The following is a 23,313-nucleotide window of genomic DNA, read 5'->3' on the forward strand; positions in this document are numbered from 1 at the left end:
GATATTAATATCATCTTGGGTATGGACTGGATGTCAGCCCATCATGCCAAAATTGATTGCTTCTCTAGGGCTGTTCAACTCACCCATCCTTCGGGGAAGATAGTCAATGTCTTGACCCGAATAGCCAAGCGACAGTTATATTCTCTTAACGCCAGCCCTTTGCCAGACCTTGAGGACGTTCCGGTAGTCCGTGACTTTCCGGATGTCTTCCCAGAGGAATTGCCAGGTGTTCCACCTGACAGAGATGTCGAATTCGTGATAGATCTCATTCCAGGAACTGTCCCGATTTCTAGAAGACCCTACAAGATGGCACCTTTTGAACTAGCCGAGCTTAAGAAACAACTCGATGAGTCCTTGAAAAAGGGTTTCATCCGACCTAGTTCATATCCTTGGGCTTGCCCCGTCCTCTTCGTCAAGAAGAAGGATGGTACGGACCGGATGGTTGTAGATTATCGACCTGTCAACTTGCTCACAATTAAGAACAAGTATCCGCTCCCCAGGATCAACGACCTGTATGATCAGCTCGCTGGATCCTCAGTCTTCTCTAAAATGGATTTGAGGTTGGGCTACCATCAAATCAAAATCAGAAACGGGGACATTCCGAAAACGGCCTTTGTTACTCGTTATGGCCAATACGAGTACACCGTCATGTCCTTTGGTTTAACCAACGCTCCAGCCACCTTCTCTCGGTTGATGAACTCAATCTTCATGGAGTATTTGGATAAATTCGTCGTGGTTTACCTCAATGATATACTCATCTACTCCAAGAACAAGGAAGAACATGCCGAACACCTAAGGCTAGTGTTGAAGAAACTTCGAGAGCATCGCCTTTATGCCAAATTTTCTAAATGTGAATTCTGGTTGTCAGAAGTGACCTATCTTGGACATGTAATTTCTGGTAAAGGCATTGCTGTTAACCTGAGCGAGTTCAAGCCGTCCTTAATTGGACTCCACCTGAATCGGTCAAGCAAGTTCGGAGTTTCCTTGGCCTAGCGAGCTATTGCCGTCGCTTTGTCGAGAATTTCTCCAAAGTTGCCAAACCTCTAACTGAACTCCTCAAGAAAGATAAAAAGTTCGAGTGGACCCCACAATGTGAGCATAGTTTCCAGGAACTGAAGAGACGTTTAACCTCTGCTCCCGTACTGGTACCACCGGATTTTTCCAAGGATTTTGTTATCTATTGCGATGCCTCGCGACAAGGACTAGGCTGTATTCTCATGCAAGATCGACACGTAATTGCTTATGCTTCACGGCAATTACACCCACATGAGGAAAACTACCCCACTCATGATCTAGAGCTTGCAGCGGTAGTCCATGCACTCAAAACATGGCGACATTACCTTCTCGGTAATCGTTGCGAAATCTACACTGATCACCAAAGTCTGAAGTATATATTCACCCAACCGGATTTAAATCTCAGGCAAAGACGTTGGGTCGAGTTGATCACAGATTTCGACTTAGGAATAACTTACACCCCAGGGAAAGCCAACGTCATGGCTGATGCGCTAAGTCGTAAATCTTATTGTAACAACCTGATGTTACAACAAAGTCAACCGCTTCTCCATGAGGAATTTCGGAAGCTTAACCTTCACATTGTTCCTCAAGGATTTCTTTCCACCTTGGTGGCGAAACCTACTCTTACGGATCAAATCATCGCTGCCCAAAAGTGAGATAAGGGAATATCTAAGATTAAGGAGAACATTGCTAGCGGAGGTGCTAGATGTTTCTCCACAAATGATCATGGTGTTGTGTACTTTGAGAACCGTTTAGTGGTTCCCAAGAACCAGCATCTACGGCAGTTGATCCTTAAGGAGGCTCATGAATCTCCTCTCACCATTCATCCCGGTAGTACCAAGATGTATCAGGACCTACGCCAGAGGTTCTGGTGGACTAGGATGAAGAGAGAAATTGCTCAGTATATTGCTAATTGCGACGTCTGTCGTCGTGTAAAAGCAGAGCATCAACAGCCTGCTGGCACCCTTCAACCCCTAGCTATTCCTGAATGGAAATGGGATAAAATTGGTATGGACTTCATTACCGGTTTTCCCAGGACCAAGAGAGGGAATAATGCTATCTTCGTCGTTATCGACCGTCTTTCCAAAGTGGCCCATTTCTTACCTGTTCGTGAGAGTATAACTGCTAGTCAGTTAGCAGACTTGTACATCTCCCGAATAGTGTCTCTCCATGGTGTTCCTTTGGAAATTAACTCGGATCGAGGAAGTCTTTTCACCTCTCGATTTTGGGAAAGTTTCCAAAATGCTATGGGAACCCGCCTTTCTTTTAGTACCGCTTTCCACCCTCAATCAAGTGGTCAAGTGGAACGCGTCAACCAGATTCTAGAAGACATGCTTCGAGCTTCTGTTATCTCATTCGGAATGGAGTGGGAGAAATGCCTTCCATTTGCCGAATTTGCTTATAACAACAGCTATCAATCCAGCTTGGGCAAAGCCCCTTTTAAAGTTCTCTATGGACGAAGGTGTCGAACGCCTCTTAACTGGTCAGAAACCGGGGAAAGACAATTCTTTGGCCCGGATATGATTCAGGAAGCAGAAGAGCAAGTTCGCATCGTTCGTGAAAAGTTGAAAACAGCCCAATCTCGTCAAAAGAGTCAATATGACCGAAAACATAAGGCAATGACTTTTGAGGCTGACGAGAAGGCTTACCTTCGGGTTACTCCTCTGAAGGGAACCCATCGCTTCGGTATCAAGGGAAAATTGGCTCCTCGTTACATTGGACCCTTTCGCATTCTCGCAAAACGAGGAGAAGTTGCCTACCAATTGGAACTACCTCCGCATCTCTCCAGAGTCCACGACGTCTTCCACGTTTCTCAACTCAGGCGTTGCTTCTCGGATCCTATCCGTGGAGTAGACCACGAAACGCTTGATCTCCAAGATAATCTCACGTATCGAGAGTACCCCGTTCGTATCCTCGATCAAGCTGAGCGTACCACTCGATGTCATAATATCAAGTTTCTCAAGGTTCAATGGTCGCACCATTCTGAGAATGAAGCAACTTGGGAAAGGGAGGATCGTCTTCGACTCGAGTATCCCGCCTTCTTCCCGGAGGAACCCAAATCTCGGGACGAGATTCTTTTGAGTGGGGGTGAGTTGTCACACCCTAGCTAGTTCATGCATTAGAGTGTTGCATCATGTCTATCCTTTCATCAGAAACCTGAAATGGGGATGTCAGAACCCCCAGCCCCCCTCTCAAAACAACTAGGGTTTACTAAAAACTTTTTCAATGAACCTGAAATGCCCTTCTAAAATGTCCATCATTTTTGTCTTGGTTCAGAACCTCTGCCAAAAGTGTTGCACAATTTTCTAGGTCATCTTAGGGTCTTTGAATTAAATGATAAGTATTTTAATTTGGGCATTTAAAATTATATAAAATATTTCAAATGCTCAAATATTCCTAAACTGAAATGTTTCATGTTGGAAATATTCCAACTTTGGACCAGGAGCAGTTTGGTGATTTTAGGAGTTGCCTAGGTATTTTTAATAATTCAACAAAGTTGCAGAAAATAGAAAAAGAAAAAAAAATAGAAACGAAAAACTTACCTGGCGCCGCAACCCGGCCCACCTGCCGGCCCAGCCCAGCGCCGCGCCAGCGAGCTGCTTGCCGGCCAGGCAGGCAGGCAGGTGCTCAACGGCGAGCACCGCATGGGTGCCACACACCTGCTCGCCGCCTCGCCGCTCCACTCGCCCGGCTAACGACGTGGATCGCTCCCCCTCGCTCTCCCGAACCCCCCAGACACCTCCTCTCCTCTCCAGCTCCTCCCCCTCGCGCTCCCCAGCCATGGCCGACGCCACCGCCGCCGCTCCATCGTCGTAGCCGCGCTCCCCGCCGCCCATGCTCCGTCTCGTGGTGTCCAGGAGCTCCGCCGCCATCCACTTCGTCAAGCTAACCGAGCCCCGCATGCTCGTGAGGCCCGAGTCCACCGCACCGACCTCGCCCGAGTTCGCCGTCACCGGAGATCCCTTTCAACGCCGTTGCCGCATCAGCTCGTCCCCGACCCCGCCGGTGGCCTCTACGGGTGCTCTATGAGCCTAGATACCCCTCCTACCCTTCCTCTCTCGCCCCCGAGCCGTGTAGCCACCGCACGAAGATCACCCGCACGCACCGCCGCCGATCTCGTCGCCGACATGCTCCCGGCCATCCTCTGGCCAACTCACGGTGTCCAACGCACTCACCACGTTGCGTTGAGTCCAACCGTGCACTTCCAACACCTCACCGCACACCCTAGCCCCGAGTTTGCCTTCACCCGAACTCCGGTGACCGCCTAGGTCGTCGCCGGCGCCAACTCCGGCCACCCCGACCCCAACTGACTCCACCAAGAGCCGCGACTCATCCTCAGCTCCACTCTGATGCCCTCCGCGACCCATTTGGTAGCCGGAACGACCAAAACCACTTCCGCCGCCGCGTCGGGCTCGCCGGCGGCTAAACGCTGGTGCAGCCGTTTTGACTTTGACCACGGGTGGGCCCTGGTTGACTCTGTTGAGTCAATGACAGGTGGGGCCCCCTTCTGTTAATTATCCAGATTAGTTTAAACTAAATTAAATTAGTTAATTACCCACTGACACCCTGGACCCACTGGTCAGTTTGACCTGGACCGGGTCTGTTGACTTGCTGAGGTCAGCATGACCTCATGCTGACGCAGTAAACCTTTTCTGAAATTAAAATTAATCTAAAATGATTTATAAATTCCAGAAATTGTTGCAAACTTCAAAAATTCATATAAATTCAACCGTAGCTCCAAATCAAACAAATTATATATGAAAAATGATCAGAAAAATCCAATCTATCCATCTGTACTAGTTTCATGCATGTTTAAACAAGCTAACTTGAGGTTTAGTGCAGAACAATATAGAACACTTTAAAGGGCCATTTATGAGTTTGAAATTTGAATCTTTGGTTCAAATTGATTCAAACCCATCTGGTTTTAGTTGCATTAGCCCAACACACTCATATTGCCATGTTTCATGCATGCATCATATTGTCGCACATTGTTTGGTGATGGTTGTGTATCGGTGTTCTTTGCGGCAGGGTCTGCCTCCGAGGAGTACCGTGATTACCCTAGCGAAGAACCGTATCCGTGCATCGATCCATCAGGCAAGCAACCAACCATTTGATCATATCGATACAATCCCATGTTCTTGCTCTTGCTCTCTTTTACTGCATTAAGACAACGCGTTTTAAACTGCTGTGTGCTACGGTAGTTGAACCCATTTCCTCTGCATGACCTGTCATTGCCACAGGAATTAGATGAAACCCAGTAGCATGTGTAGGAATTGATTGAGCCATATGTATGTGTTGTTCCTACCTTGCTATGCCTGCTATGCTTAGAGTCGTGTCAGGTCTGGTTCATCTGGGTGATGGGCTAGAGTGAAATGATCATGTCGGTAATGAGAGTGATGTAGTGAACACGATTTGGTAAAGGTATCGATGAGAGGCCATGTAGGAGTACATGGTGGGTTGTTTCATTGAAGCCGACCTTAAGAACTGAGATCTGTATGCGTGATTTAAGATTCAGCTACTACCATGCATTGGGCCCTGAAATATGACCCCCTCGACTTCTTATTCACCCTAGTCCTCTGTCCAGGAGTTGCAAGTAGTTTCTGGTGTTTGTAGCTTACTGGAGGCCGTGGACAGCGCTGACCCGCGGGGTGGGCTGTGATGCGGTAGGTACGTGGCACGGTGTACCGAATACCCGTTAGGTATCTCGGGAACCCTGTACACATCGTTCGGGGCCGTATGGGAAACCTCGGCCGGACTCCCTGCAGATGGAACCTGGATAGGCGATAAACCTGGACTAGAGACTTAGGTGTTTAGGTAGGTCGTGGTCTACACCCACGTCGGCTTTCACTTGAAGTCTGCCGAGCACATGTCGTGTGCAGACGCTAAGTGGTGGAAACATGTATGAAGAAGTACACCCCTGCAGGGTTAACATGATCTATTCGAATAGCCGCGTCCGCGGTAAAGGACTACTTGGTTTCTTATACAGTTCATAGACAAGTGAATGGATACTACTACAAATCTCAAGATAAGCGTGAGTGCCGAGGATGGCTCTTCCGAAGGATGATGGAGGTGGATCCTCGGTGGTGTATTGAAGTGGTGAGTAGTGGACTCGTGTGCGCAAAACCATTTCAAGTTGGAGTCTCGTAGGATAGTTTAGCCAAGAGTCAAAGCTGGCTTGCTGCAACAACTCCACCAACCCTTCTTGATAATGTGCATGTATGTAGGATCTGACGTAAGTCTTGTTGGGTACCTTTGTACTCATGTTGCTATAATTTACATTTTACAGAAGGCGCTGCAACCCCTTCTGATGGGTTCTTCGTAGACGTTGACATCGACGAGTAGACTAAGACCCAGGTGGTAATCCTGAACTTGTGAAGGTCCACGTAGTATAGCTAGGCTTTCCAAGCCTCTTTTATTTTACTAGTTGTCTGTACTCAGACAAGTTACTTCCGCTGCTGGTTTGTATGACTGTATGACTTGAATGTGGGTTGTGTGACCCATACTTGTATGTATGTTATGTATGGCTCTCTGAGCCTTTAAATAAAGTACTTGTGTCGTAGAGTCATGTTGTGATGCCTTGTTGTATTTGCACATATCGAGCATATTGTGTGTATGATTGAAATGCTTGGTATGTGTGGGATCTGACTATCTAGTTGTTTATCTTTAGTAGCCTCTCTTACCGGGAAATGTCTCCTAGTGTTTCCATTGAGCCATGGTAGCTTGCTACTGCTCCGGAACACTTAGGCTGGCCGGCATGTGTCCTTCTTCGTTCCTGTGTCTGTCCCTTCGGGGAAATGTCACGCATTGAGTACCGGAGCCCTATTAGCCCGCTACAGCCCGGTTTACCGGAGTCCTGCTAGCCCAGTGCTACAGCCCGGCCCCACTTGCTGATGACCGACACGTTCGATGCTGGGTCATGGATGCCTGTCCCTGTAAGTCTGTGCCACTTTGGGTTTACGACTAGTCATGTCAGCCCGAGCTCCTTATCATATGGATGCTAGCGACATCATCATATACGTGAGCCAAAAGGCGCAAACGGTCCCGGGCAAAGGTAAGGCGACACCCGTGGGAATACCGTGTGTGAGGCCGCAAAGTGTTATGAGGTGTTACAGGCTAGATCGATGTGACATTGAGTCGGGGTCCTGACATGTTGATCAGCGCCGGCAGCTGCGGCAGAATCCAATAGGCTCCCAGAAAGCTAAATTTCATTTTGGAACTTCAGATGATAGAGTAATCGGAAATCATCGTGTTAATCCCATACATGACTTCTTAGTGGCTGACCCCGTTGCTAGAATTATGAGGTTTCGAAACCAGCCTTACAAGTGGTAATATTTGTTTGAACCTCTCTTATATCCATGTTCAGCGGATCAGCGCGGCCGTTTGCAGCTGATGAGCTGAATTTCATTTCTAATATCAGTTTGAACCTTGTAATCTTCGAATTTGAGCCATATAACTCTAAAATTTGAACCTTGTACTATTTTGAGCTTTTGTAGTACAATCGTTGAAATGGCATCGTATGAGACTCGTATATTGGTAGCACTATTTTGACCTTAATATGCAATGGACTTAGATTTTATTAAGCATTCTCGAATGTATTTACCTTGTCGATCTCATAGCACATGATCTCTATAGCTAACTCGACTGCGATCTTTGACATTATTGCACATAGTTGGTTTCTTCAACCGTGTGCCCTGTAGAGCGCATAATTAATTATCGCACTCGAGTGTCCATCATCACCCTTCTTTGTAACTTTGAACTCATCACCCACGGGTAAACTTATAACCGAAGTCGTTCCACACACTTTGTTATTACAAAGCTTTTTTCCAATAAACGCCCATGATTTGCCCCTCTTCTAGCTGACGCGTGGCCAAACTGGCCAAGCAGGAAGCTTGCATGGTAAACTGCACAGTTGCGTAGGAACAGGCTCACCAGTGATACATTTGCCGCCTCTTCGAGCCCACGCGTGGTCAAACGAAATGCGTGCGGGGTTCTCAAGCACGCACTAGAATCCTCCGCTATGAATGCAATGACAAGATGTGACGATTACAGGCCGGCTGACCCCCATTTATTACAGCGGACATTTAACCCTTGTGTTTCTTCAACCTTTTGATCAGACCCCACTATTACAAGAAGCACACCCGCCACAACAAATTCTTAGAGGGTATGCTACGCGGCTCCAATGGCGCTCCGAGCGGCTGCCGACCACGAGAAGCAGCTCATCATGCATGTCGTGTTGGACACCCACATAAGGCTCATGGAGCTCTCGGTGGTGTACACCAACAACCCGGTTTGGGTGGAGCACTCCATCCACATCATGGAGCTGTTGCTTGCTGAGGAGAAGTACAAGGTGGTCAGGTTCGACCTCGAGTACACCCGCGCTCGTGCCAGGTCTCATCCCAAGGTCGCCATCGCCCAGATGTGCGTGCACAATCACGTCCTCGTCTACCACTACTGCCTGGCCACAAGGCCTTGCGAGCGTTTCACCATGTTTGTCAAAATCCCCCACTACATGTTTGCTATGGTGGATCACCAATGATGTAAAGGTGCTCAAGAATTCGGGCATCGCTTGCCAGAATCTTGTCGACATCCAGGGCCAATACAAGGTCTGGGGCAGCAACGAGCATAAGAAGGGCTCACTTTCAACGCGCTGATGCCATCATCGACCCCTACTACAAAGACATGAAGGATTCTTGCAACAAGGACAAGCGTGCCTGGCACTCGGCCTTGATGGAGCAACTCGACAAAGCTCATGTCGTGTATGCTGCCAAGGAGGCGTACATGAGCTAGGAGATGGACAGGCAGATCGTTGACATGAGGAAGTGCCTCCTTCCGCAAAACGGCCAGGGATCCAGCTGGAAGCAGAGCAATGTCAAGCGTCGTCACAACAAGAAGTAGATGATTATATCCCCGTTTCTCCTAGTTTAGTATGCATGTAATTGCTTACTTTGGTGTGTGGAAATGTCATGTGTGTAGTCACTTGTGTAATTTTATGCTTAATTTGGTTATGCAATGATGTCTTTTTAAGTATATATGTTGATGCTCTGTAGACAGAGCGTATGTAGATGTTGTCCAGACAGAGCAAATCACATCGCACACGGACTAAACAATGGAACCCGTCGGTGATGTTTTCATCAATCAATCACAATTGTATACCAGCAATCGTTTTCTCACAACACACACAACTTGTTAATAGGAATGATTTGTGTTGTTATCGGTCTTCCCACACATTTCCGATTGCAGACCTGTTTGCCGCGTATCACACACATCTTGTTAAGTTGAACCATTTCTGTTCTCTTGGCTCAACGCAAACAGTTCATCCGAGTGAACTGCATGCCGTATATCGCACACAGATTCATCGGGCCGACCATTTCTTTTTTGTTGCCTAATCACATACAGTTCACCCGAGTGAACTGTGTGCCGTATATAGCACACACCTTCATCTGGCTGCCTGTTTCTGTTGTTTCGTCTCATCGCAAATGGTTTGTCGGAGCAAACTGTATGTCGTATATCGCACACACCTTGATTTGGCTGCCTGTTTTTGTTCTTCTGTCTCATTGCAAACAGTTCGTATGGATCAACCGTATGCCCTGCATCACACACTCATCTAAAATCAGAACCGTATTTGATGTAGCCACCATCGCAAACGTTTGCATCATTTTTGACGGATTTTTTACATCATCGTTTGCGATTAATGCATCACGCATAGTTTTGTCGAAGGGTCTTTGCTAGTAGTGTTGCGTTAGCAGCATCCTGCAGTGGTGCAAATTTAACATGTTCTTTAAAAAGAGGATGAACTTTGACAAGATCTTTCCAAAACTGGGAGCCTCCCAAAGAAGAGGCAAACATGGGGCTGGAGTTAGGGAAGTACTTAGCCTTGAGGATGGAGAGCCATAAGGTATCCACCTCAGTCGTCATGACTTTCCACCACCACTTAACAATGAGTCATTTGTTCATAACCAAAATGTTAACAATGCCCAACCCCCAAGGTTTTTGGGCCTGCAAATGAAATTCCATTTAACCATCCTATATTTATGTTTATTATCCTTAGCATTCCAATAAAAGGCACCCCTGTGCTTACCGAACCCTCCATGTATACCACCCAAGAGTAGATAAAACCCATGATAAACATCGAAAGGGATGAAAGGCAAGCGTTAATGAGAGCAACTTTACCAGTGTTATATGTGCCCCTCCAAGGCATAACCGTATTACCCACCTAGGAAAAAATAGGGGTGAAATCCTTAGCACATAATTTAGCCGAGGAAATAGGAAGGCCCAAATATTTAAAGGGGAATGAGCCCACAGAGTAATTCAGAAGCTGGGAGACCCATAAGGCCTCCTCCTCATCCACTCCAGTAACAATAACCTCACTCTTGGAAAAGTTGATCTTGAGCCCAGATAAAGCTTCAAAGAAAAGTAGAAGGAACGTAAGGTGAGCAAGGCAAGCATCATTCATCTCAACCATAATGATTGTGTCATCCGTGTATCGGACATGGGTGACACCCTCGGGGATAAGGTGGGAGATGACAGGGGTGATATGACCGCCCGAGGATGACCTGGACAAGATCTGAGAAAGGGCATCCGCAAGGAAGTTGAACAAGAGAGGGGAAGCCAAATCCCCTTGCCTCAGGCCCCTACCATTGCCAAAGAAATTGCTAACCTGGCCGTTAACTAAGATTGTAGTATGGCCACCCGAGACCAGCTGCATAATCCTATGCACATAAGCTCCATCAAAGCCCTTAGCAAGTAGGACCTGACGGAGGAAAGACTTCCTAACCGAGTCGTAAGCCTTTTTAAAATCAAGTTTAGGAATAACAGCCTTCGCCTTACGCACCCTAAGATCATGAACGATTTCGTGCAGACATAAGATACCATCCAGGATGAACCTCGCTTTGACAAAAGCTGATTAGAAAGGGCTAAGGGCCCTATGGGCAATAGGGGAGAGGCGGGTGGAAATCCTTTGGCACGGAACTTCGTTAAATTGTTAATGAGAATGATCGGGCTAAATTGATAAATAAGATCAGCCCCCTTGTCTTTAGGAATAAGTGAAATGCCAGCATAATTATGTCGCGAGATATCCACTATCCCAAATAGAAACCCTGTATGATATTGCAAACTAGGTAAAGTAGCTGAGGCCAAAACTTCCTGAAAAAAGGAATGGAAAAGCCGTCCGTGCTCGAAGCCGAATTCGAGTTGGCGGAGTGAATAACCTCATGAATTTCCTCCTCGGATAAAGGGATAGGGAGTGTGTCGTTCTCCTCCCTAGTGATCCTCTCATATTGATCCCACAAAGAGGGAAAAATAGAGAAGCCGGACGCAGGCTTGGCAGAAAGAATGAAGAGAAGAACTTGACTACATGCGAAAGGATAAAGGCCTGATCCAAAACTGTAACACTGTTGATAAGGAGGCTGTCGATCGAGCACCGGGTGGTGATCTGATCCACCAAAATAGACTTATCTCTATGGGCCTCAGCTGCCCTATTACGAGCCCACTGGCGGAGGAATTTACAGAGAGAATATGAGAAGTGGTGCCAGTGCTCCATGGGCCCAAATGCCCTTTGTCCGAAGATAGCAATGAGGTAATCTTATCGGCGATCAAGTCACAAAAACCATCGACCAAGAACCAAGAAGCATCGAACTGGAATCGGGGAGAAACTGGATATGTGTCCAAGCCCGCATCTAAGATAAGAGGAGAATGGTCATAGCCAATGATCGCCCTGGCCTTCAGCGACGCGCAAGGGAACAAGGAGTCCCAGACCGAGCAAATGAACACACAATCAAAGCCGAGCGAACCAGATTGGTCTGCTGATTAGTCCAAGTGAAATGAGCTCCCACCCAAGGGAGTACACGAAGGGCACAGTCCCAGATGAACCCATTGAACGCGTCAGCAAGGGGCTAGGAGAAATTATTACTGCTTTTGTCTGCGGGGCAATGTAACAAGTTGAAATCGCTTCCAACCAGGATGGGAAGGGTGCATGACTCGATTTTGCTCGAGTTATCATCAAGAAAGAGCGCAGAAAGCAAATGATCAGCGGGCGTATAAACCACAATAATTTCCCACAGAGTAATAAGGTGACGGTGATAAACTACTGAACTAGCCCAAAAAACACCATGACCAAAAGCAACACAATCAAACATATCATGTTTAGTACTAATGAGAATACCGCCCGAATGACCAGAAGAAACTAGAAAGTTCCATTCAAATCTAGGAACTCCCGCGATCGCAGAGAGTTCATTGGTAGAAAAGGATTCGTGGAAGGTTTCAACCAGCCCAACAATATCAACATTGTCCCCTCAAACAACATCCTTTAGTTGACCCCGACGCCCTCTAGTGCCGAAACCTCTAATGTTCCAGAACAAGGCTCTCATATAATGGAAAGATTTTTAATTTGGAGACTCGACCTGCACGGGGCAACACAGGATTTTGCACGCTTGGAAGGGCCCCGCTTGGCCATAATCAAACGATCCTGGCCCCTACCAGGATCATCCACCACCTCCCTCTTCCCTACAGGAATAGTAGCACATGCTGTTCCGGCCTCTTTGGCCTTGGCAATGCTTGCTTGGGCAACCTCATTCACACAAACCAAAGCCAGAATAACAGAAGGAGAACCAAACCCCGGATCGATAGAAACCCCAACATCCGAAAGAATGTGCAACAAGTGATCATCCGAAAGTGAAGGAAGAACCAACCGCACTGGAGAAGAAGGAGTGGGGTTGGGTGGTTCCTCAATAGATTTGGCGACTATGCATCATCATTAGAGGCCTCGACCTTCGAGTCTTCCGAATTTTCTTCCTCCTCCTCCTCCGAGGCGGTCGTGGTAGCGCTTTCCTTCTTTTTGGGAGGAGTGCCGCCCGACCTCGAGGGCTTTAGCAGGGCGGGCTCCATCAACTTCAACATGGCCGTGTCTTGCGCCTGGCTGGGGAACGGGGGATCTGACGGGGAAGATACAAAGGCCATGAACTCTTGCGGGCCGAAGGAAAGTCAGAAGAAAGTAGTAAAATTAAACACCAAGAGACAAACCACCCAAAATACACACTTACGTCATTCCGTGGATTGGACGCGTTGAAGGGCTCCAAAACAACGCTCCCATTGACCTTGATTGGCTCCAGGCAGGTCAAAACACTAACACAACACCCGATATCCAATGACCTGAGCTAATTGTTGGCCACGTGTACTTGTACATCCCAGTGACATGAGCCCTCGAGGGGGGGGGGATGTGGTGCACCACCCACATCCTCATGATGTGCGCCCCTTCTAGCCCGATGGTCTTCAACCAAGCTATGGCGTTAGCGACAAGCGGTTCAGCGGACCCGGGAATGCAGCTTCCTTTGGGGGCTCTTCGACAAAAGGAGGCAAGCATTCCCCAAGCATGAGAACATAAAATCAGAACTTGTGCCACTCTCAGACCGACATTGAGAATTCCACGGGCTGCAGGCTGGCTCCTTTGAGGTTGCAGACAGAGTCTCTGTTCATATGGACCAGACACGGAAAAAGTACCGGAATCGCTCAAAGTAAGGATACGTTCCAATAAAGCACCCACAAAAAGTGATGAAAATGGCGATATGGAGAACCCTGTTGGTTGGAATGTGCTGAAGCTGGAAGCCGTAGATGTGAAGCATACCACGCATAAAGTTATGCATCAAGATGCCAAGCCCCCGTGTGAAGTACTCCTGTCCTGATGGAGCACATGCTCACTGGTGTTAGTGGCCGGTGGGGCCTTGCCGTCCAGAATTCGGTGCGATATATTTTCCATCATGGGCTTCTCAGCCACGAACTGGTCGAGCTCATCAACGGAGACCGCCAACAGGATCCATTTTCATGTGGCCTTGTTGGCCACCCGTGGTTTCTTCTATTCGCCGACAGTGGCGGTTGCCATTTATGAGATGCGTTGGGATTTTCCACCAAGAGGAAGAGTGAAGCATTACAGTGGCCGAGAAGTATTTCCCTTAGTGAGAACCAAGGTTATCGAACCAATAGGAGAACCACACAAATCCTGATCGTCAGCACCTACACACAAAAGCAAATACAAGCACCCCACACGGGCAAGAGGGTTGTCAATCCCCTTGAACTTGTTACTTGTAACGATTAAATCTGGTAGTGGTAGATAGATAAAAAGAAAATTAAAATAAAACAAGAAAAATTGCATTAAGGTATTTTTGGTTTTAGTAATATGGTTAAAGTAGACCCGGGGCCATAGTTTTCACTAGAGGCGGCTTCTCTCTCAAAACAATAGCATACGACGGGTAGACAAATTAAGGTTGGGTAATTGATAGAAAAGCGTGTAGTTATGATGTTATTCACGACAATGATCACAAATATAGGCATCACGGTCCATGACAAGTAGACCAACTCCGGCCTGTATCTACTACTATTACTCTGCCAATCGTCCGCTATCAAGCATGCATCTATGGTAATAAGTTCATGACAAATAGAGTAACACTTTAAGCAAGATGAAATGATGCAGACAAAGTAAACTCAAGCAATATGCATAACCCACCGTGATTTTATCCTAAATGGCAAGAATACAAATACATGCCTAACTACCACTTCTGTCACGAGGTGAGCACATTGCAAGATTGAACCCATTACCATGCACGTCTCCCACTAAAGATAAATCAATCTAGTTGGACAAACCAAACAGATAGATATGAGAGAAATAAAAAGCTATCATAATCATGCATAATAAAGTTCACAAAATACTTAATTTCTTCAAATGAAAAATTTGATCATAAACACACAATTCATCAGATCCCGACAGAGACATCGCAACAGAAGATTGCATTGGATAGAACTCCAAAAACATCGAGGAGAACATTGTATTGAAGATCAAAGAGAGAGAAGAAGCCATCTAGCTACAAGCTATGGACTAATGACCCACAAGTATAGGGGGTTCAATCATAGTCCTTGCTATAAGTAAGAGTGTCGAACCCAATGACGAGCAAAAGGAAATGACAAGCGGTTTTCAGCAAGGTATTTTCTGCAGGCATTGAAATTATCGGTAACATATAGTTTGGTAGTAAGATAATTCGTAACGGCTAACAAGTAACAAGTGTAACAAAGGTGCAGCAAGGTGGCCCAATCCTTTTTGCAGCAAAGGATAAACCTGGACGAACTCTTATATATGATGTCTACTACACAACGTTCTTCTTGTAGACATTGTTGGGCCTCCAAGTGCAGAGGTTTGTAGGATAGTAGCAAATTTCCCTCAAGTGGATGACCTAAGGTTTATCAATCCATGGGAGGCATAGGATGAAGATGGTCTCTCTAAAACAACCTTGCAACCAAATAAAAAAGAGTCTCTTGTGTCCCCAACACACCCAATACAATGGTAAATTGTATATGTGCACTAGTTCGGTGAAGAGATGGTGATACAAGTGCAATATCGATGGTAGATATAGGTTTTTGTAATCTCAAAATATAAAAACAGCAAGGTAGAAAGTAACAAAAGTGAGCGAAAATGGTATTGCAATGCTTCGAAACAAGGCCTAGGGCTCATACTTTCACTAGTGCAAGTTCTCTCAACAATAATAACATAATTAGATCATATGAAAATCCCTCAACATGCAACAAAGAGTCACTCCAAAGTAACTAATAGCAAAGAACAAACAAAGAGGTTATTATAGGGTACGAAACCACCTCAAAGTTATTCTTTCCAATCAAACCATTGGGCTATTCCTATAAGTGTCACAAATAGCCCTAGAGTTCATAGTAAAATAACACCTTAAGACACAAATCAACCAAAACCCTAATGTCACCTAGATACTCCAATGTTACCACAAGTATCTATGGGTTTGATTATACGATATGCATCACACAATCTCAGATTCATCTATTCAAACCAACACAAAGAACTTCAAAGAGTGCCCCAAAGTTTCTACCGGAAAGTCAAGATGAAAACGTGTGCCAACCCGTATGCGTAAGTTCACAAGGTCACTGAACCCGCAAGTTGATCACCAAAACATACATCAAGTAGATCAGATGAATATCCCATTGCCACCATAGATAAGCACATTCAAGACATACATCAAGTGTTCTCAAATCCTTAAAGACTCAATCTGATAAGATAACTTCAAAGGGAAAACTCAATCCATTACAAGAAGGTAGAGGGGGTGAAACATTATAAGATACAACTATAGTAGCAAAGCTCGCGGTACATCAAGATCATGCCAGATCAAGAACATGAGAGAGAGATATCAAACACATAGCTACTGGTACATACCCTCAGCCTCGAGGGTGAACTACTCCCTCCTCTTCATGGAGAGCGCCCGAATGATGAAGGTGGCCACCGGTGATGATTCCCCCCTTCGGCAGGGTGCCGAAATAGGGTCCCGATTGGTTTTCGGTGGCTACAAAGGCTTGCAGCAGCGGAACTCCTGATAGGTTTCTTTTCGGGGGTTTCTGTATTTATAGGAATTTTTGGCATCAGGAACAAGTCAGGGGGGTCTCCGAGTCAGTGACGAGGTAGGGGGCACGCCCAGGGGGTAGGGCATGCCCTCCACCCTCGTGGAAGACTCAGGACTCTTCTGTCCCAACTCTTTTGCTTCGGGGGATTCTTCTGGTCCATAAAAAATCTCCAGGAATTTTCAGCTCGTTTGGACTCCATTTGACATTCCTTTTCTGTAAAACTCAAAAACAAGGAAAAAACAGAAACTGGCACTGGGCTCTAGGTTAATAGGTTAGTCCCAAAAATCATATAAAATAGCATATAAATGCATATAAAACATCCAAGGCAGATAATATAATAGCATGGAACCTCGGTGGGCACAACCCACCAGGGCACGCCCCCCTCCAGGCGCACCGAGGTGGGTTGTCCCCACCTTGTGGCCCCGCAGACCCTAAAACCTACGCTATAAAATCACATTTTTCTAGAAAAAAATCAAGGAGGAAGAATTATCGTGGTCCACGAGACGAAGCCGCCGTCACCTCCTGTTCTTCATCGAGAGGCCAGATCTGGAGTCCGTTTGGTGCTCCGGAGAGGGGGATCTTCGTTCCTCGTCATCACCAACCCTTCTCCATCGCCAATTCTGTGATGCTCCCCACCAAGAGTGAGTAATTACTTCGTAGGCTCGCTGGTCAGTGAGGGGTTGGATGATATTCATCATGTAATGAAGTTAGTTTTGTTAGGGCTTGATCCCTAGTATCCACTATGTTCTGAAATTGATGTTGCTATGACTTTGCCATGCTTAATGCTTGTCACTTTGGGCCTGGGTGCCATGATTTCAGATCTGACCCGTTTATGTTATCACCATTATATCCATGTTCTAGATCCGATCTTGCAAGTTATAGTCACCTACTACGTGTTATGGTCCGGCAACCCCGGAGTGACAATAGTCGGGACCACTCTCGGTGATGATTATAGTTTGAGGAGTTCATGTATTCACCATGTGTTAATGCTTTGTTCCGGTTCTCTATTAAAAGGAGGCCTTAATATCCCTTAGTTTCCAATATGACCCCGCTGCCACGGGAGGGCAGGACAAAAGATGCCATGCAAGTTCTTTCCATAAGCACATATGACTTTTACGGAATACATGCCTACATTATATTTATGAACTGGAGCTAGTGCCGTATCGCCCTAGGTTATGACTGTCACATGATGAATATCGTCCAACAAATTACCGATCCAATCCCTACGAATTTATCCTATACTGTTTCTGCTAAATTACTACTGCCATCGGTCCTGTTGCTCTTGCTACAAAATCACTGCTATCACTGCTACCGTTACTATTGCTACGGCTACTATTATCAAAACTATCATACTACTTTGCTACTAATCACTTTGCTACAGATAATTAATCTCCTGGTGTGGTTGAATTGACAACTCAGCTACTAATACTTACAAATATTCTTTGGCTCCCCTTGTGTCGAATCTATAAATTTGGGTTGAATACTCTACCCTTGAAAACTGTTGTGATCCCCTATACCCGTGGGTTATCAGCTGACGCAACGAAGAATGTCCACCTGGAAGTCGCGCTCCCCGCGAGGCGCCTCACCCTACAATAATTCATCGACCTACACATCCACATGTACGAGCAAGTCGTGTACATAGGTATCTACAAGGCTGGTGAGGACGCTGCAACGTTGGCCTTCGTCAACCGGATGGAAGCATTGGACGCCTTTGTTGAGAAGCACCTTGACCTCGACACAAAAGCCACCGCTCCTAAGCCGCCGGTCGGTGGCCTGACGCACTGAATCAAGGAGAAGGAGGTCGTACGTTGATGGATCCATCTTTCTTCTTACCTCCTATAACCACCACTACGATTGCATCATCGTGGCCTTAATTCTTATTGCGCTATTGCATTCTCGTTCCAGTCAATACAGACATGTGCGATCCCTTTTCTCACATTTGGAGGCAATTATATGCGACATTGTAACTAGTACTCCATCCGTCAATTTATAAGTTGTGCTTACCTTTTCCATCAACTTCGTGCAACGCACGGGCATCTTGCTAGAAACACTACAACATGTTGAACCACATGTGACCAAACCGACGATGCGCTAACCTAGCTACTACCCTACTTATCTGGCGGAAAAAGCCCCGCCCTAGCATTTTAAATTGTTATTTCTATCTATCGATCATGCCAAGGAGAAGAACCAAATGTTACAATTTATACATGTTTCTCTATCTCTACTTCTCTACTCTTATAAAATAGAGTTGGTGATGATGGTGTGCCTGCCATCCTGCAATCTAGGCCGTCCAATTTTTATCTGACGGATAGGAAGAAAACTATGGCAATTTTGCAAAAAGATACCCACACCCCTATCCACATTTGCAAATAAGGCCTTCCCTCGTTCATCTTTTTCTCCCAATAGATAAACTACTCATGCAAATGCATCTTGATGTGCCGTGAAACGCATGGGCATCTTGCTAGTCTCCTATAAAAGACTCAGTTGGCGATGGTAGTGTGTCTGCCATCTGTCAGTTATGACCATTAGATCTGCATCTAACAGCTATGAGGTAAGTTGTGGCATTTTTTCAACAATAGCCCACTTCTCTGCTCCAATTTGCTGGAACGCCTTATTATCTTGAAAGCAACCACATCCCTCCCTCACCTCATCAAAACAGCTTGAGAAATATATTTTGAGTGAAAAGTAATATATTTTTAGTGGTATATATGTATATCAAAACAAGAGTGTTTTCTTTCAAGTTTGTGAACAAGTACTATTCTACTTCGGATCTGTCGCAACGCACGGGCACATTGCTAGTAAAAGAAAAGGCCTGCCGCGTTCGCTTCGCACCCCCACACGTCTGGGAATCGGGAGTACTCCACATCCCATCCGGCACGCCACATAGCTAGGGAAGGCGTGTTGCCTAGCATTTTCTCTTTCATGTGGGACCGTAGTTGAGCAAACCGACTATCGGCAAACTGCACCCTGCATGCCGTGTTGGAAAAAAGAAACAAGGAGGGGAAGATCTAGCTGTAGCACGGAAGCCAAAAATTTGGTATCAGATGGGGCTCGTTGATAGAGTAGGAGCACTCCGTATGACTACTCCTACTAGTACGAAGTTTGTACTACAACTAGTACTACCACTATACAACTAGGTACGTGCACGGCACATCGTCGTAGGAACAAAAAACGGGAAGATCTTGTTTTGGGTGATTTATCTTTCTTCAGTCAATGTTGTATGAATAATATGATGTGGTGGGCACCCATGAACTTATGTGGCTTGGTTGCATGGCTAGGAAAGGCTAGTGAAAAATAAATAGATAATGTGTTTAGAGTGCACTCCACTAAATAGATACTTTGGATCCATTGCTATGCATGGGGCGACACATTGGTAGTAGTAAGAAATGAATTCCTGGTTTGGCACGAGTTCGTACCGTGGGAGCACCACAAGGCCTGACACAGGAGTTACATCTCCTTCTCGGGGCCCACGGGACCGAGCTTCACTGGCTTAATGCACGAGTCTATGAGTTAATGACACGTCGACCTTAAATGCGGACGACCCACATGTCATTCTCACTAAAGCAGAGTGGCAGTGGGACCGAGAGGGGTGAGGAGCAGGTCGGCGGACAAGGCTTGCCTGCTCCCCTCTCATGCTCCAATCCGTACTCCCACACCACTATTTTTCATCCAACAGTTATAATAGATTTCCTCGTGTGGGTCATCTATAGCCTCAAAGAAAGGTACACAAAGGTCATATTTCCAGGAAATAATTTCTTGCATGAAGCTATACACGCATGCAAGACCATTTCCTTTCCTGCTCGTCCTCCTCCGGATCATCAGCTGCATTGACAATGCCGGTGCCAATGCCAAAGCGTCGCAATAGGTGCCTGCCACCATGTAGCATGCTGCGGTGCCAGCGAGTACCACCTCCTCCATGCCAACATCAGTGTCTGGGCCATGCACATGCAGTGCTCCCATAGTATTTTACCCGCATGTTCGACTACAGTACCACACCGATCTTGGACGAGACCATGGAGCATGTGGTCAAGAAAAGTCTCTATCTGGCCGACGCATGTTGAGGTGCTTAACTGTTGTGACATGCCGCACGACGTTTACTAGCTCGCGCTCCAGATGAGCGGCAGGGTACTGCTCCCGATCGTTAGTGGTCCAATGGCAATGATGGCCGGGTGGGAGCTTGAGCGGGAGCCAATGATCTACCCGGAGCACATAGCTTGACTTTGGCTCGAGATTCCGATCACTTGCACCATCCCGAGGATGTACCACTCAACCACGAGGCTGGAATGCTGGATACGTAGAGGCGTGTGCTCATGGGCGGGAGCAACCTTCTCAACGGATACCGGTTTGCGAACATGATGTACTCGACGTAGTTGAGCAAGTGAGCCTAGAGGTGTTTCTGCCATCGTACGTTGACACGTGGCTCAACGGGAACAAGATCCTCTGACATACAGGATACTACTGCAGAGGGACGTCATTGTGAGTAGGCCGTTCATTGTGAATCCAATGACAGCCAGTGAAACTCATAGAAGCACATAGGAGTTTGCTCCCCGACACGATCAAAGGGACGAACTCAAGTGTCTAAGAGCAGCCGGCCGCCGCTAGAGAGCACGCACACACACCCCAGACATGATCATGGATGCACAACACACACACACGACAGGCATGTTGTCCCTGCTGACACACACAACAATGTATAGCACCGTCACCGCTGCGTAGTGCAGATTTGGACAAAGCCTTCCACCGGTGGTCCTTTTGTAGCCTGAAGCGTGGGAGTGAGACCTGAGGACCCTAACTTGTGAGCTGTACGAACGCGGTTGTGGGGGCGGGGGTGCAGCGTGGTAGCTCGGCGAAGGAAGCACATCGGTCGCGGGGAAGGAAGCAGGTCAGTGGCGGCCGCACTTAGGCAGCAGCTTGGGTAGGGGGCGATGCGGTGCAGGCTGTAAACAAGGGGAAGCACGTGCTCTCGCTGAGGTAGTTGAGAGTGGCCTCGAGCCCTTGACGTCGTGGTACAGTCGAGCACGAGTGCACGACCATGGAACTGGCGTGCTGACGAGCTGACTCTGGCGTGTTTGTACGGGTTTCACCTGTTGCCGTTGTATTTGCAATGAACGGCCTACACACAATAACGTCCCTCTGCGGTAGTATCCTGTACGTCAGAGGATCTCGTTCCAGCTCAACGACGTGCGGCTACATGCAGCATAGGTCAGCTACGGGGAAGCGGCATCGGTGTGGTTCCAGATGCCCAGCTAGCTATTGTCACGGCGGCGTTCGCGACTCACTTGTTCGAGTTGAACCGATCGGTGGCGGCCTAGCCGTGGCGAGGGAGCCACAGTTGGACGTCAGGGTGTTATGAGGCGTAGATGTCCATGGAAGGGAAGTATGGCAATTTTGCAAAAAGATACCCACACCCATCTCTACTTTTGCAAATAAGGCCTTCCCTCGTTCATCGTTTTCTCCCACAAGATAACCTACTCATACAAATGCATGCAACACATGGGCATGTTGCTAGTAAGAAACAAATCTCGAGTTTGGCACGAGTTCGTGCAGCGGTAGCAACACAAGGCCTGGCGCCAGAGTTACATTTCCCTCTCGGGGCCCACGGGACTGACCTTCAGTGGACCCGATAGGTGGCTGGTCCACATGTCATGCTCCCGAAGGCAAAGGGGCGGTGGGGCCGAGAGGGGTTAGCCGCAGGACGGGGACATGTGGTGTCATGGGTTCGAGCAGCGTCGTGGGAATCGCGTGTGGCTGTGGTAGAAACTTGATGCTCGCCGCATTTCAGTTGGCCCACATGTCATGCACACAAAGTCCGAGGGGCAGTGCGGCCGAGAGGGGTGAGGCGCACATCGGGGGACGTGGTGCCATGGGTTGGAGCGGCACCGTCGGAGTTCCAATCAAATCTAGGAACTCCCGCGACCGCAGAGAGTTCATTGGTAGAAAAGGATTCGTCGAAGGTTTCAACCAGCCCAACAATATCAACATTATCCCCTCAAACAACATCCTTTAGTTGACCCTCACGCCCTGTAGCGCCGAAACCTCTAATGTTCTAGAACAAGGCTCTCATCTAATGGAAAGATTTTTAATTTGGAGACTCGACCTGCACGGGGCAGCACAGGATTTTGCATGCTTGGAAGGGCCACGCTTGGCCATAATCGAACGATCCTGGCCCCTACCAGGATCATACACCACCTCCCTCTTCCCTACAGGAATAGTAGCACATGCTGTTGCGGCCTCTTTGGCCTTGGCAATGGTTGCTTGGGCAACCTCATTCACACAATCCAAAGCCAGAATAGCAGAAGGAGAACCAAACCCCGGATCGATAGAAACCCCAACATCTGAAAGAACGTGCAAAAAGTGATCATCCGGAAGCGAAGGAAGAACCAACCACACTGGAGAAGGAGGAGTGGGGTTGGGTGGTTCCTCAATAGATTTGGCGACCATGCATCATCATCAGAGGCCTCGACCTTCGAGTCTTCCCATTTTTCTTCCTCCTCCTCCTCCGAGGCGGCCGTGGTAGCGCTTCCCTTCTTCTTGGGAGGAGCGCCGCCCGACCTCGAGGGCTCTGGCGGGGCGGGCTCCATCAGCTTCAACATGGCCGCGTCTTGCGCCTGGCTGGGGAATGAGGGGTCCGACGGGGAAGATACAAAGGCCATGAACTCTTGCGAGCCAAAGGAAAGTCAGAAGAAAGTAGTAAAATTAAACACCAAGAGACAAAACACCCGAAATACACACTTACGTCATTCCGTGGATTGGAGGCATTGAAGGGCTCCAAAACAACGCTCCCATTGACCTTGATTGGCTCCAGGCAGGTCAAAACACTAACACAACACCAGATATCCAACAACCTGAGCCAATTGTTGGCCCTGTGTACTTGTATATCCCAGTGACATGAGCCCT

Source organism: Triticum dicoccoides, chromosome 7B (genome assembly GCF_002162155.2).
Source record: "Triticum dicoccoides isolate Atlit2015 ecotype Zavitan chromosome 7B, WEW_v2.0, whole genome shotgun sequence".
NCBI lineage: Eukaryota > Viridiplantae > Streptophyta > Magnoliopsida > Poales > Poaceae > Triticum > Triticum dicoccoides.